Below are 16,258 nucleotides of genomic sequence, written 5' to 3'. Positions count from 1 at the left end.
ACACACACACACACATACACACACACACACACACATACACACACACACACACACTGCGGTGGCATACAGCTGTAATCCTAACCCTGGTGGCTGGGCAGGAAGATCATGAATTGGCAGCTGCATGGTTCAAATAGCAAAAGTACTGCAAAGTGTGATAACAAGGACGGAACTCGAGGACATTACGCTAATTCTAAGACAGATACAATATGATTTCACTTGTATGTGGAGTGTAAAATAATCAGATTGGAGCAGAGAGTAAATGGTAATTGATTGAGGCTGGGACAGAGGCAGAAATGAAATGTGAAACTGCTATTCAGGGTGGGTATGTTTTCATAGGGCAATGGGAATAAGTTTTAGAGATCCACTGCGTAGCATTGTGCCTTTAATTACCAGCCCTATAGTGTACATTTAAAAATTGTTATGAGAGTGGACCTCACATTAAATGTTCTTACCACAAAAGAAACTGCTGCAGATTGATGGCAGTTCTAAACTAAGTAGGAATAATTAACTTACTATGGAAATTAGATATATAATCAAAAAGAATGATAAATCACCCCCATTTTGAAATATATACAATTATCAACATATATAAACATAAATGGCTTACAACACTTAAAAACATGCCACACAAGGTTAAACATTTAATCAAGTATCTCCAAGTGGAAACTCCAGTGACATTTATATCCTCAAATTTGACACAAGATGATATGGCATCAAAATATCATCAGAGACTAATAAAAAGTGGTGCATATGAAAAGCTTATCAAATGGGAAAATATGTACAATGCAAAGGCATTGAAATGCTCTTAAAATCTCACAAGCAGGAAAAGAACAGTAGCAAACTTGTTACTCAGAGACAGAAACCGTAGCTGTAGGCATTTATTTTCAGTCCATGTACAAACTCAGAAAGGTTGATGATAAAATGTAAAAAGCAAAGAGACAAAAATAATACTACTTACCCTCAAATGAAATGGAAATAAAATACTTTTAAAAACTGAGCTGCCTTGTTTGGCCTCAGTGGAAGAGGATATGCCCTGTCCTACAAGTGTCAAGGTGGGTTGGTATGGGAGGGGGCTCCCCTCTCTCAAAGAAGAGGAGAGGGAGGTGGGGGAGGGGCCGTGTGAGGAGGCACTGGAAGGAGAGGGGTGACTTCGATCGGTATGTAAAGTGAATAAATAAATGAATAAATAAATAAATGGAGAAAAACTACAAGAAGAATATTTGTTTTGGGGTTTTGAAGCATTACAAGGAAAGAACGCTCTCAAACTGGCCTCAAAGGTGTTCACATTTACTGAAGGAGTTTATTGATCAAAAATATTTTGTTTAATATAATTTAAAATTTCCATATATTATGTATGCTTCCTAATGGCTACACCAAAAACATCTTTTTTATAATTCCCCTGTATCTTCTTCAAACGGAGGTTTTCAGATTGACGCTTCCTACCATTAAGTGCGCCCCACCCAGCAAGGCCCAGTAGAGTTTCCAGCAACAGGGATGGTACCATGAACTCACCAAGACTGTGATAGGATGCAAAAGACCTGCACAAATTCAAGCCAGAAAAAATCCAGTACAGGGGCGGGAAGGTGGGCACAAAGTCCAACCCATAACCAAGAAACTATTTGCAATTAGTGCCTGCTGGGAGAGAGAAAAATCCGTTTTCTCCAGTGGAATGACACTGGGCTTATCAGCCACACTCCAGGGAAGGCCTCATGCTCAGTAGTAGTTGACTAACCCAAAATGGATTCTGTATTTTTGTGTGCTTTTTGTTGTTATGATTTCTTGGGCTTTGTTTAGCTTTCTTTCTTTCTTTCTTTCTTTTTTTTTTTTTGAGCAAGAGGGAAAGAACATGAAGGTGTGTGTGTAGGGAGGATCTGGGACGACTTGGGAGAACAGAGAGAATATTTTCAAAATATATTGTTTGAAAAAAATTTAAAAATATTAAAAGTGTACTAAAAATAAATTGGACATATAGGAAAAATAACACGAAATGAGAGTGGACAGAAAGTGTGACGACCTACTAGTTTTAAATGGAATTTTCCTCCAAGATCTTTCTAAGTTGTAAGTTTTGACCAGTAGTTTTCTTGCTTGGCCTGTGGCAAGCAATCTTGTTGAAGATATGGCAACAAAAAACAAAACAGAACTATATTTTCCTTGTTTTGAGCTCAAAATGCACATGATTGCTGCTATGCATGAAATGTGGAATTTCCCTATCTCCTCTGTTGTAGGTTAACTATTGCTTCACAGCCAAAGATGGTTCCGCAGATTGCTGCTTCCAGCCTAGGGGCTGGCATTCTTTGTGCTAATATACCTTTGAGCCTTTTTTGTTTTGCAACTTTTCCTTCATACTTCATTATGGAAAAAAATGATCGTAGAGACCAGCATAACAAACTATTGTGTACAAATAACTCAGCTTCAATGTTAGGAAGGCATGATCTACTTTCTTTGAGTAATTTATCCACCTACCTATACCACACCCTCTCTATGCAATTGCTCTTAGTCAATTCATAGACCTACATTCTATTCAATAGCTGTCTTGAAAACAGACAGATTCTTTTAAAATGAATTCATCACATTATTATAAGCCTAAGGTATCAATATACATCCCACAATGTTCAAAGTTCCCTATTGTATAAAATGGTTTTGTAGAGAGCTTTTTGTTTTTAAAATTATGATCTGTAAAAAGCTCAAATGTGGCACAGCCATGTTTCAAATCCATCAGGCTTCTTACTCATCTTTTTTTTTTTTTGGTTTATTTTTTGACAATTTAAAATCTTTTTTATTTTATATATGTGTGGGTGTGCATATGAGTGTCTGTGTATGAGTCTGTGTCTGTGTGTGTGTATGTCTGTGTGAGTGTACATGTGTTTGTGTGAGTGTGTGCTACATGTGTATAGGTCCATGGAGGACAGAAAAGGACATTGGGCCATCTAGAGCTGGAGTCATAAGCACTTAGGAGCTGCTATGGGCTCTGGGAAATAGACTTGGTTCCTCTGGAAGAGCAGAAAGTACTCTTAGCAGCTGAGCCATCTCCAGTCATCCTTTCTTATCTCTGACCCACTCCTGTGATTCCCCTCTCCCCTCAGCTCCCAGTAAGGCCCTCTCTCACATTGAATTTGCTTTGTTTTGTTTACAGATTTAACTAATCTCAGTAGGAGCTGTCTCTGAAGGGAAGCAGTCTTCCGGCCATAAATGTCAAGGGAGAGAGACCCATGATGGACATTTTCTCACAGGCTATCAATATCCTTATATGGACCAGAGGCTTTGCCATCCCTCTGAACTTCACCCCAAGGGGGAAGGCAATGCTATTTTCCCATGGGTCTGAGGCTCTGATCCTTGACATGGCTGGTTCATATCAACAACTCCCAATTTACTCAGGACTGCATGCACTCAGGGCTTCCACTGCTTCCCATGGGATTCCATGAGCCCCTTCCTGATCCTCAGGTGACAGGCTCAGTCCTCTGAACATGCTCAGTGCATGAACTCCAGTTGCTATGAATTAATGATTGCAATGGCTGTGTCATGTCCAGGAGATGGCATTTCACAGCCATTTCCCTTGTTTTCTGGCTCGTGCATTCTTTCCACTCCCTTTTCTGCAATGTTCCCTGGACCTTGCCTTAGAGGGAGTGGTATATGCCCTATTTAAGGATGAATACTTAACTGTTACTTATTCTCAGCATCGTAAGAGGCTATAAGTCTATATTCACTGACATTCACTGCAAAGAGAAGCTTCTTCTAATTAAGGCTGAGAGTAGCATTTGTCTATGGGTAAAACCACAAATATGTAGAAGGCAGTTTGGTGCCATGTCAGTTCAGCAAAACAACAGTAGTAAGTTCTCCCCGCCATGACCTATGATCTTCCCAGCCATATGTTTGTGACCCAGTTCAGTACCAGGCACATATTTCCTCCTGCCAAGTGCAAATCCAATCCGTGAGCATTTAGTCACCTTCACACCTCTATTGTGCTACTGGCACATTTTGTACAGAAGCAGGTTGGCATTTGTAGTGGTTTGAATGAAAAGTGTCTCCCATAGGCTCAGGCATTTGAACACCTGGTGATGCTGGCTGGGGAGGTTATGGACCCATTAGGAGGTAGAGACTTGTTGGAGAAGGTACATCATTGGGGGAAGGCTTTAAGACTTCTCAGTCTTGCTGTACTTCCTGTTTGCTGTCTCTGCTATGTGTTTGAGGTTGAATATGTTTGTACTCTCAGCTTTCTACGCCACCTCCCTACTGCCATACCCCACTCAGCATATGAGCTCTCTTTCTGGAACTGTAGGTCCCAATCAATTCTTTCTACATATAAGTATTCTTTCTACATATGGTATTTTATCAGAGCAACAAAAAATAACTAATACAGCATTGTAGTTTATAAGGTTAACACGTGATAAAGATTGTCAATGGATTTTCTCTCCCAGAAGCCTGAACAGTACCTTCAAGCAGTATGAAAGCTAGCTGGGAGGGAAGAAGCTTCCAGAACAGTTTCAGCTGGATTTCTCTATAACCTGCATCTAAGGTATATGCCATCTTCAGCAACACAGCCTTAGCATCCAGTTTTGATGGACCACCAAAAGTAATGGTGTGAGCCTTTATTTTTTTGAGGGGGGACTTCTGGGCCCTTCCTGACCAAGAACTCATAAGGAGGTATCCCAGACTGGTAAAGCCATTTTCTTTACAATGGCTTCTAGGAACATCATTATTCATCCATGTGTGACATTTCCTTTATAATTCTTTTTCTTTTTCTTTTTCTTTGAGACAGTGTTTCTCTGTGTAGCCCTGGCTGTCCTCGAACTCACTCAGTAGATCAGGCTGGCTTTGAACTCAGAAATCCACCTGCCTCTGCCTCCCAAGTGCTGGAATTAAAGGCATATGCCACCACTGCCTGGCGAAAGATAACTTCTAACACAAATTATTAAGTCCATCACATCTCTACTTAATAAGTGAAAGAGGAAAAGCACGTGATGATGAACACAAACCAAAGGAATGGATGACCACTAAGCTATTGAGAATGCAGTAATAACCTATTAAAAACAGTGTCCTCCCAACTCCAATACCTTGAGAGAGAAAGGAATGAGGATGGTATAGTGTATACTAGAATATTAACTACTAAACACAGCAATGGAAAGAAAGCAAGCTGAGCAAGGCCAGTTATCAGCACTAGAACAATATAGCAGTCAGAAGTGAAAAGAAACCGAACAAACAAAGAATAAAAGAGATAAGGCAGCTCAAGCTAAGGACAAATGAGAGAGGAGGGAGGAGAATGAATACAAACAGATAAGCTGAAACAATTCCATCCCAAACAGGCCTGTAATTCTAGCATTCGTGGATGTGGAGACAGAGGATCAGAAGTTCATGGTCATCTTTGGATACACATGAAGCCTTGTGACCTTGTCCCAAAAAAAAAAAAAAAAAAAAACCAGCTGAGCAAAATGAATAAAAAATACGAGTATATTTCAACTGCATTGTCTGGCTTAATCAGAATTAACAGTCTTAATCAAAGGCCCATAATCAAAGAAAGAAAATCAAACAAAGAAGAAAAATGAAATGAGAATACAAATAAAGAACTTCTAATGAAAAATAGCTGGATATGTTGACACATGTCTGTAATTCCAGTACTTCGGAGACATAGTCAGGTGGATTGATGTGAGTTCAAGACCAGCCAAGTTTACACAGCTAGCTCTAGGGTAGCCAGGGCTATATATGAAGACCTTGTCTCAAAACAACAAACAAACAAAAAACCCTGAAAACCAATCCCCAAACCAAACCAAACCAAAACGAAAAAAAAAAATCATCAACAACAGAACCCCAAACCCGAACTTTTAATTAAAAATAAAAAGGAAAAGTCTTGTTTCCCATCCTACTGACTTGTAACTGAGTGAAGAGGGGCATAGGGTTTTTATATCATCTTGTTTCTCTTTTTCTGGTTATTTGGGTTGTTGTCTACTAGAGAGCAGAACCTTTGCATATATTTTCCTGCCTTTGAAAGCCAGAATCATTGTGATTATAGGTTTCTTCTTCTAGCAAACATTTTCCTAGGTTATGCCCTGTGTAAAGGACTATCTGCTTCCATCCGCAAGTGAGGGTCTCCTCCTTTCTACCTGTCCGTTGTTGAGTGACATAGCCCTCATATGCCAGCAGATCATCTGTTTTTTGAACCCTACCAGTAGTACAATTTATGTGAGCTTAGACCTTCTAAGAAACAGCTATCAAGATGGCAGCAGATGCATATGAAATTGTTTGGGGCACAGGCCTATAGGTGACAGAGAATGAAGTACATAGACTACAATCCAATTCTCATACCTATGAGGGACAGGGAGAAAGGAAGTAGGACAGCGTATGAAATGTCTCAGTTTTTAATAGAGTTAAAAGAAATATTGAGCCAGAAAATTGGTGTCCCACAACTGCAAAGAAATAGAATCAGTGCTGGAGAGATGGCTCAGAGGTTAAGAGCACTGACTGCTCTTCCAGAGCAGTTTCTGGTTCTCACAGCAACCACATGGTGGCTCACAACCATCTGTAATGGGATCTGATGCCCTCTTCCGGTGTGTCTGAAGACAGCCACCGTGTACCCATATACATGATACAAAGTGGAAGGGAGATAATTGGAATGAGAAGGTTCAAGTGAATATGGGGTCAAGGAGATAGGGGAAAGAAGAGGGTAGGGAAAATTCAACCAAAAGTAATGTAGACAATTGTTACTGCTGTAGCTCACCCACCTACAGCTGCATGGTAAGATCCTGAAGATGCTACATGTGTTGGTCACAGAGCATAGACAATTCAAGCTAGAACCAGGCTAGTAGTTTTTTCTTCTGGCCAGCCCTTATCATGTTAGGAGATGCTCTATGGAAGAGAATTCCCATCAATAATTTTACTTAGCTGTGGGCCCTGTGCCCAGCAATAGTCTACGATACAGGTGAGATGAGCACAGTGGGATTATACAGTGTTCTAATAGTGGGAATTCTGTTATGGGGGTAACCAAACATTCTAATTGGATTTGAGACCCTCTCTGAAGGAGGGAATTCAAATCCAGTCAAAAGCCCATGCCTGGGGAAGTCCTGAGCTCTAGTTGGGAAGCTACAGTTGGGGCTTTGCTAAATCAACAATGATGTGCCTGTCAAATTGCCTTCTAAATACTACTGCAATTATCTTTGTTCAAAGAAATTTCTTTTTGCACTGCTCAGTGAATGCAGAGGCTTAAAGGTGGCCAAAATGTTGAGAATAAGGGACAATTGAATGCTCAACCATAAATAGAACATTTATATCACCCCTTTTAAGGTTCAGGAAACATAGCAGATAGAAAGAATGTTAAAGCCAGAGGAAAGGTGGGGCCCAGATATGAAATAGTGATTCCCGGACATGCCACCACTTTGCACGCTGCTCTTGAGCTCACAGCAGCTGTGATTACCAGTGTGAGAACCACAGAAGGCAGGACCATAAAACCCATAAACCAGTTGATGCTGGGGAGGAAAGATGTCTCTTTCAGTGGTGTCTGTGTTCCTGTAAACAATCTCTCCCCCATGCTCCTGTAAACAGCTTTAATGAAACCCACTGGGTCACACATACATAAACGAAAGGAAAATATGAAGGGGTGTAGTTGGGAAGAGGAGGAGGATTATCAAGACTGGGATGGGGACAAGAGAGAGTAATGCATGTATACATGGAATATGATAAAAATACATTATATATAGGCATAAAAATTTTTAATGAAACTCATGAGTATATTTAATTAATTTATGCAACTAAAATGGTTTAAAATCAGTTGTAACTGAAACTATGCTTTACTTTTTTTTTTAAAGATTTATTTATTTATTATATGTAAGTACACTGTAGCTGTTTTCAGACGCACCAGAAGAGGGCGTCAGATCTCACTAAGGGGGGTTGTGAGCCACCCTGTGGTTGCTGGGATTTGAACTCATGACCTTCTGAAGAGCAGTCAGTACTCTTCCCCACTGAGCCATCTCACCAGTCCCTATGCTTTATTTTTGACTTCCATTCTTGGCCCCACCAGTGTATTACAGCCTCCTTAAAATGTCACTCAAGTCTCAATATGTACGTTTCTTACTTTTTCAGTCGCATAAACCCAAAAGGAAGGGCTGGAGAGATGGCTCAACAGTTAAGAGCACTGACAGCTCTTCCAGATGTCCTGAGTTCAATTCCCAGCAACCACATGGTGGCTCACAACCATCTGTAATTGTTGGGACTGATGCCCTCTTCTGGTGGCTCTGAAGAGATAATGTTTGTCACATATATAAAATAAGTAAGTCTTAAAAAAGAAACCCAAAAGGAAAAGCTTTGAGCCAAGGTTTAGAATTAGGCCTTAGGCAGTTCAGCCTTTAGATCAGATCCACTACTTGATAGTGGCTATAGGAGTGGAGATGTGAGGTATGTGATCTTCGGGGTTTGCGATTTATTAGGCTGTTTCTGAGTTTTAAGAGCCTTCTTGCTTCAGAGCTCAAATATCTTGAGTGTTTCCAGGGTCAAGGGCATTTCCTCTCATCGTTAGAATAACCTTAACTTAACTATTGAACTACCACCAAGAAAGGCCAATTTTGAGGTGTGTTTGGGAATTTTTAAAAAATGATGTAGGGGTTTAGCTGAAAGCTATTCCTAAAATTGGTTTGGGATAATTGTAGAAAGTATGAGCATGCTGGACAAATAGAAGCAGGTTTCCCTCTCTGTGGTCACTTCTCTCTATTATCTAGTTTATGACAGCATCATGGTTGTACTAAAATGTTTATTGTACAAAAGATTGTACTAAAATGTTTCTTGTCTCTGATCTGGTTTTGATGAACTCTATAGTACCTGTGAAGATGGCCTTACTTTGGAGGCATTGTCTTTGTGGTGGAGATGAGGTTATTAATGGGCCTGTATCAAATATGACTGCTTTCAGAAGAAGAGATACATAGACATACATATAGGGAGAATGCCATATGACAATAGAAGCAGAGCTGAAAGTGATGTGTTCACAAACCCAGAACGCCTGGGACGTCTCCACACACCAGAATCTAAGAGAAATGCACAGAACAAATTGTTTCCTGAAGCTTCCAGAGAGCTCATAGCCTACCATCTTCTTCCTTTTCCGGTCTCTAGAATAAAGAATAACTTTCCATTGTTTAAAGCCATCATGTTTGTGACATTTCCTCCCACAGAAGACCTAAGAAACTAAGAGATCCTCTCTCTGCAATGTAAATATGTGCTAGCATGTGCAGGTGTGGATGCATGTTTGTGCGCATGTGCGTGGAGGACAGAAGTTCATGTTACTTATGGAAAAATGTCATCTTAATGTCATCCTGTAGTTAGTAGGCAGTTATCTCCTAAGATTAGTCATAGTAATGATAAATAAACAAGACATACACATCAATCAATCTCTCTATATATAGCCATTTCTGTGGAAACAATGGAAGCTTTCCCAACTATTTTCCCACTCAATAAGTGACCATAGGATATCAGTAGTGCAGAGGGGTTTACAGACAAATTGAAGGCTCAGGCTCAAATTGAAACAGAAACAACAGAACACACTCCTCCAACCAAGTTATACTTGATTTCCAATTAATTGTACAGGAATGTTTGTGAATGAACCCTGTTACTAGCTCTGTTTCAAAGGTGATACTCTCTCAGTATTTCCCTCATTTCTTCTGTGACATCAGTGGCGAAGGGAATTGTTTCTTGGCATTTGAGGTAACCCTGGTCTTTATATGATTTGAACTCCAGAATGAATACATGACTCCTTTTATGAATTTGTTTCTTTACCACCCCATTGACTCTTCCAGAAGAATTAATTGGGTTGTGGCAGCTTTTTCTTTTTGTATACCATGTGATAAAGACCGACAACTCTGTTCAGTTAGAGAAAACAAAAGACCCTGGGGGTTCTTAAGTCATGACCACTTTAAGCTCAAGTTAATCATAATATAGATATGCTGAGTTTGTACCCCAGAATTCACCTCATTGACCCACTCTATGGGTTCTTGGGCTTTTGAGCAACCCCTTGTATGATGTCAGGTTCTTGTATACATTTCCCCATCTCTAAACAATCCCCACTGAGAGAAAATTTTAATATGTTAGGCCTTGATCCAAATCCAGTGGAGAAACCCTGTCCTTTCAACTCATTTTGTAACTCCTGCATAGCCTTGGGAAGTAATTATGTCTTGGGGACCCTACATTCCTGCTTTCTTAGTTTGAAATTTGTAAGGGTGGAATGATCACACGTCTGTGGATAGTTTTGCCTCAGAATGAAGACAACTTCCCTTTCTTCTAAGACACAGTATCTCATATGTAAAGTCAATAACAGGCAAATTTTATTCTAATCATATGCTTCAAGACCTAGTGCTTGAAGGGGAGAGACACTGGTCTCCAAAACCAACAGGTGAGATTATATGTATATTTTGAGTATGGACCATGCTCTTGAACTAGGCCCAAATGAGAAGCAGTCAAATTGCTCTTTTCCCTACTGAAATATGCCTCTTTAGACAGTTAAGTACAATTATTAACCCACTTTCAAAACTTGGCATGCCAACTAGTACATTTCCTTATGCCACCTTTGTATGTACTTTGTATTTGCTTGCTCCCGCCATGCCTCTGCTACCCTCCTGTGGGCCCTTCCTTCCCCAATAACTTCCCTTCTGCATTTATCACGTGTTCTGCTAGTCTTCCCTTCCCCTTGAGCCTTCTTTTTCTTCTTTTCATAGTCCCCTTTCTACTTTTATGGCATATATCCATCCCCCACTTATTAACATATCCAAAACTTCAAATACAGGTGTACATAAGAGAGAAAATATGTATTTGTCTGACTGTCACTTTCCTTAATGCAATAATTTCTAGTGCCACTCCCTTTCCTGCAATGTAATGATTTCATTTTTCCTTATGACTGAATAAAATTCCATTGTGTGCATGAATCACCTGTTCTTTATTCATTCATTTGTTGGTAGCCATCTAGACTGGTTCCATTTCCTAGCAATTGTGAGTGATGCAGCCATAAGCATGGACAGTGCTTGCTCACAGTTCTGTTTGGTCTTCCCCACTCAGTCCAGGTAATTCACAATCTAGTCAAGGTGACCCCTGACAAATAACTATCACAGCTGTAAGCATTTTGTTTTATAGATGGTTTCTAGAAATCAACTAAAACAAACATTTTTTACCCTATGTTTGTTGTTGTTATTGTCATTTGTTTGTTTTGAGCCAGGGTTTTATTATGTAACCCTGGCTAGCCTGGGACTCACTCGGTGGACCAGGCTGGCCTCAAACTCACAGAGAACCACTTGCCTCTGCTTCCTGAGTGCTGGCATTAAGAAATGCCACATCTTAGGAGCTGGAGAGATGGCTCAGCAGTTAAGAGCACTGACTGCTCTTCCAGAGGTCCTGAGTTCAATTCCCAGCAACTACATGGTGGCTCACAATCATCTGTTATGGGATCTGATGCTCTCTTCTGGGGTGTCTGAAGACAGCTACAGTGTACTCATGTACATAAAATAAATAAATCTTTTTTTTAAAAAGATGCCACATTTTGTGCTGCACTCCTGGCAATAGTAACCATTTTGTTTGGCTTTTAGATATTTTTGGCTGTAATAATTGAAAAGCCACATTGCCCATATTTCACTTAACAGCATGTCAGTTTTTCAAGTGTAGTTTTGGAGTGGTTATTGTCATTCCTGGCTTCACCCTCATTGAGGGGAGTACCCTTGTGATGTCTAGCAAAATGGCTTTCAAGTGATTCTTGTGAAGACCTCTCTCATGGTTTACCATTGCCTTCTAATTGAGCCACACCCAAATATTCCTTATGTGTTTTCTGACCTCCTTCTACATATTCTTCTATAAATTGTATGAGCCAAAAGACTAACAATTTCCTCTTGGCCCCACTGTTACATCACTCCAGTTCTCCCCTACCCTCCATTAGCCATTTGGAAAACTTCTCTGTACTTAGGGCATCATCCCTGACATGGGAAACTTCCCTGGGATCAATTGAATTTTAAGGTTCTCTATGATAACTGTTCTTCCTCCTTTAGGGTAGGTGGGTGGCTGAGTGGAGCATGCTTCTGTGGGTTCCTCAGGTTTTCTGATCCTAAGATGGCTCCCTCATTTGTTTTGATTTGAGGGTCTCACTTGTCAACATGCCCTTTTAGTGGAACTTGTATGGGAATAAGCACACCATAAAAACAGGGGTTGGTTTCTTGTCTCGGCCCTCTCTGAGTGCCTTATCACTTCAGACAGATTCCTTCCATTGACTTAGAGTGGAGTCACTGGTGAGTCACCGTGACTTTCGACTACTTCTCCATCTGCTAGAACCTTTTGACCTTTAGAAGAGAAATTGTTTGGCCTGCCATTTTCATCAGTATGCAAAAACAAGTCCCCCACTTTTTTTTCAATACAGACACACACTCTCTCTACCTAATAAAAGGGAACATTCCATCACAGATGTAAATAATATGATTTCCTCCTGCTGTTAACTCTCCACTAGAAATGACAACTTTATCCAATGGACTATAGTTCAAGAATCTTCTGCTTAAAATCCTGTCAGAATGCTAGATTTACCCTCATGGCATTTTTTCCTCTTTTTCTACTTCACCTTGTTTGAAGATCTATAATTGAAGGGGTAGTGTTCAGACCCAATTTGAAAAAATAGTACACACACACACACACACACACACACACACACACACAAACACACGCACGCACGCACACACGCACACACCTGAAGATGGAATCAAATCCCATCACAGATCATTGTGAGCCACCATGTGGTTGCTGGGAATTGAACTCAGGACCTCTAGAAGAGAAGTCAGTGCTGTTAACCTCTGAGCCATCTCTTCAGCCCCATGCCACACTTCTTAGCAGCAGATTTTTTTTCTGGCATGGTTAGAGCTTTCCAAATTTGAAGTGACAACAACGTGTCTTTACAATTGAGGGTCTCTGCCTGATATGACTGTTAACCCAGAGCTTGGTTAATCCTAATCTGCTACATTTGTTGTTTCTATTAGTTTGCAGCAATGCAATCTTCACTTTTTAAAGAACTAAATCCACAGAGGCCTAATCCATTCCACTAAAGACTAATTCTTGAGAGGTAGGCTGAATATCACGCCTAAGCTCACCTGTGGTGTAACTTCATAGAACTAGGTCTCCAGTTCATTCTTCCAGCAAGACCAGCTCTCCACAGTTAGTGAGAAAGTAATGTCTTATAGTTCTGCTTCATCTATGTTACCACTGGAGGTATTATGAAGGATTCTAGGAATGAAGCCACTAAAATATGGAATGTAATGAGGATGAGTATGCCACAATTTAAAGTTTCTACTCTTAAAAGTATGCGGCAGATATTGATCCAAATCTTTCTGATCTAATGTTATGTGGGGAAATGGGCTATGCCCCTTTTGGATGGTTTGTTTCTTGGCCCAAGATACAGTAGGGGTGGTCTTGAGCATACTGTTGCCACACTTATTTTATGAGGTAGAGATAAAATTTGGTCAGAAGCTGTCAAGCTCTAAGAAGAAATTATCCATATTTTGGACTGAGAATGTTTGGAAACTTGGAGTGAGAAAGTTCTTGTCTGATGGACAGTCTTTCCTTGGGAAAAGTAAATAAATCCATTCCTGTTTAATGTTAACAGATAGTGACAGCAAATCACAACCTTCCTTAACCTTGTGACCTGTTTCTTTTCCCATTGACCAATAAAGAAATTGAGGATATAGCCAGGCAGTGATAGCGCACACCTTTAATCCCAGCCCTTGGGAGGCAGAGGCAGGCAGATCTCTGAATTCAAGGCCAGCCTGGTCTACAGAGTGAGTTCCAGAACACCCAGGGCTACATAGAGAAACTCTGTCTTGAAAAAAAGAAAAAAACAACCAAGGATGTGTGTGTGTGTGTGTGTGTGTAGAAATCAAGGATTCATTACACTCCCTACCCATTAGTCAATCTGCATAAAAATTAGTCCTCCTTATAAATGGTCACAATTGTTGTGTAGGGCCTAGTCACTATTATCCTTCATCAAAATGATTTGGTCTGGATAGTCTCTAATTCCTCCATGCCTGAAGGCAAAAGCGATATGTAGAGTGCATGCCACATCTAGATGTTTCTATTGTTTCCCAGTGCCTGCAAAATAACTATTCAACTTCTTGTCATGGTCTGCAAGATCCTCTGTGATCTGGACCTAGCTATAGTTTCAGACTTCTTTTCTGTACCTGTCCCCAGATTTCCATTGGCAATATTGCTCTACCAACAGCTTTTAGAATAAACTCATTGAGGTCTCTTTGTCATCCCAGAGATTTGTCTTATATTTCACTCTGTCTGAAATAAGTTTCCCCAAATAACTCGCTTGTCTGTCTCAAATACTAGTTATTCATGGAGGCTTCTTCATAGCCCAGCCCGACTTTCTTCTCCTAAGCCCTATGCTGTATGTTTGACCTCTTGTAGAACAATCGGATTTATGAGTTAGCTACCCATTTACTTTCCCCTGGGCAGTCATAACAGTGAATTACACACTCTGTAAACAAAACTCTTGAAACATGAAGGAAACCCATATACTGTGTGAATAAAAAAATGATGAATAGAAATGTCCCAGCCACTCCCACAGATGTATTCCCTTACTCCCAGCCATTGGCATGAAACTCTATTTTGATTACTAGTATGAGCAACAAATTCAAAACCAAAATTTTTCAATAATAAGGAGAATCAGAAGATCCTGTCATGGTGTGAGCCTTGATGAAGCAAGGTCCTTTCCCATCCTGGCCTATCATATAAACCTTATGGGGATACTTCGCAGGACCCAGAAAAAGGAATGAATTTCCTAAGAGATAGAGTTTCTGATTTTTAAAAACTTCTAATCATATTGTTTGTGTTCATAGATGTTATTTAAATAGATGCCACGTTAATTTGAGTATCTAGAATTTATAGTTAACAGATAATAGTAGTAGAAGTCACTTTAAACATGAGACATCTCCTGTGAACCCACAGGCCACTCCGGCCAGGGAAGTAGGTAGGCTTCCCTGTAGATCTTCACTTTCTCCTCTGCTTTTCCAGGTCCAATCTTCCAGTCTCATCTCAAGCTCTGTAGGTGGAACACCTGCTGCATCCTCCCTTCCCCCATTGCATCTATCTTCAGTGAATTACACAGATCTCCCCCTCCAAACTTCCTTCCCCCTACCTGTTGCTTTGCTCCAGATCCCAACTCCAGCAGGCACTCCTTGGGAACCTGTAAGCCATTCTAACTAGGGAAATAAATAAGCTATTTGCAGATCTTCACCTCTCCCTCCATCCCTCCAAGTTCAACCCCCCATTATCATCCTCATATCTGTAGCAGACTTGCTGTGGCCTCTCCTCACACTCTGCCCTCATTCCTAGATGACTAACCAAGCAGATCCAAGAACCTCCTGCTTTTCTCCCTCCTGTGAATGCCCTCAGTCCTCCCAGCCCATCCCCATTCCTCATTCTCAGGTCTCCAAACTCAGAAGTACATTTTTACCTGGAATTCCTAGTGGCCATACGTATCAGAATATCAGGTGAATGTACTACCAGGCAACACACAACCACCATATTCTCTTAACAACTACAGAAAAAACAGAAACCAAGAAACAAAATATTTACCCAAAAAAGACAAGATCAGATATCAGCACCTAGAATTGCAATCTTTTCAATCCCAAATGCCCAGATGCAAATGTAAAAATACACTTAATAACAGCTAGGAAAATACGTTTGTACAAGAGCCTGGCAACCCCACCATTGTAGGCTCAGAGTATTCCAACAGAGTTGAAACACAAGACCTTAAAACAGCCTTCATACATATGATCGAGGTCATATGTAGAAAATAAATTTCTTAAAGACATATTTAAAAAGACAAACAGTGGAATGAAATAAAGAAAACTGTTCAAGACTTGAAAGTGTAAGTAGAATCAATAAAGAAATCACAAACCAGGGAAAATATAGAAGTGAAAAATATAGGAGCTTGAACAGGACCCTCAGAGGCAAGCATCACCAGCAGAATACAAGAGATGGAAGACAGAATCTCAGAAATTGAAGACATGATAGAAGAAATGGATTCCTGGCTCAAAGAAAATGTTAAATCTAAAATAAAAATCATGAAACAAAATATTCAGAAAATCTGGGACACTATGAAAAGATCAAATATAAGAATAATAGGAATAGAGGAAGTTCTCAAGAAGAAACCGAGGTCAAAAGCACATAAAATATTTTGAACAAAATCATAGAGGAACATTTCCCTAACCTAAAGGAGGCTGTCAACGTTGACTGTCAATGTACAAGAAGCATATGAAATATCAAG

Source organism: Mastomys coucha, chromosome X, assembly GCF_008632895.1.
Source record: "Mastomys coucha isolate ucsf_1 chromosome X, UCSF_Mcou_1, whole genome shotgun sequence".
Lineage (NCBI taxonomy): Eukaryota > Metazoa > Chordata > Mammalia > Rodentia > Muridae > Mastomys > Mastomys coucha.
This window is presented reverse-complemented; position numbering follows the sequence as displayed.